Source organism: Peromyscus californicus, unplaced genomic scaffold, assembly GCF_007827085.1.
Source record: "Peromyscus californicus insignis strain IS unplaced genomic scaffold, ASM782708v3 Scaffold_12__1_contigs__length_115047231, whole genome shotgun sequence".
In the NCBI taxonomy this organism is placed as follows: domain Eukaryota; kingdom Metazoa; phylum Chordata; class Mammalia; order Rodentia; family Cricetidae; genus Peromyscus; species Peromyscus californicus.
The window spans coordinates 61,279,025-61,279,914 of NW_026294413.1; positions in this window are offsets into that span (position 1 = coordinate 61,279,025).

The window sequence follows — 890 nt, forward strand, 5'->3', positions numbered from 1 at the left end:
TTGGTCCCAAATAACTGACTCAGAGGCTGAATATGAATTATAAAATGCTTGGTCAGTAGCTCAGGCTTATTACTAACTAGCGCTTACATTTTAGGTTAACCATATTTCTTATTTATGCTTTGACATGTGGCAGTACTTTTATTAGCATGGCATGTTCATCTCTTGCTCCCTCTGTGTCTGGCTGGCAACTCCTGACTCTGCCCTTCTCCTTCCCATCATTCTTAATTTGGTCACTTCACCTATATTTCCTGCCTGGCTACTGGCCAATCAATGTTTTATTAAAACCAATTGAGTAAAAAATCTTTACATTGTACAAGAGCATCATTCCACAGCACTTATCATCATTATCATCATCATTATGTCCTAAATGTTTGGATTATCATTATGCCTAGCTCTGTTATTATTATTTTATTTTTAATTAAAAATACGTATTCATACTGGATGGTGATGGCACATGCCTTTAAATCCCAGCATTCGGGAGGCAGAGGCAGGTAGAACTCCAAGTTCGAGGCCAGCTTGGTTTACAGAGTGAGTTACTGGACAGCCAGGGCTACAAGGAAAAGCCCTTCCTCAAAATAAAATGAAGTAAAATAAATATGTATTCGTTTGTACATATGTGTACATCCCTGCATGAGCTTATGTATGCCATGTATGTGCAGGTGTCCAGGGAGGCAGAGGACACTGGGTCCCCCTGGAGCTGGAGATATAAATAGTTGTGAGTCACCTGAAGTACCTACTGGGAATAAAACCTGGGTTCTCTGGGAAGACAGTAAGTGAAACCATCTTTCCAGCCCCTCTCCCCTTTTTAGACAGTTTTATTATGTAGCTCTGACAGGTCTATCTAGAACTCAGTATGTAGAATAGGCTGGCCTAGAAATCAAGAGATCCTG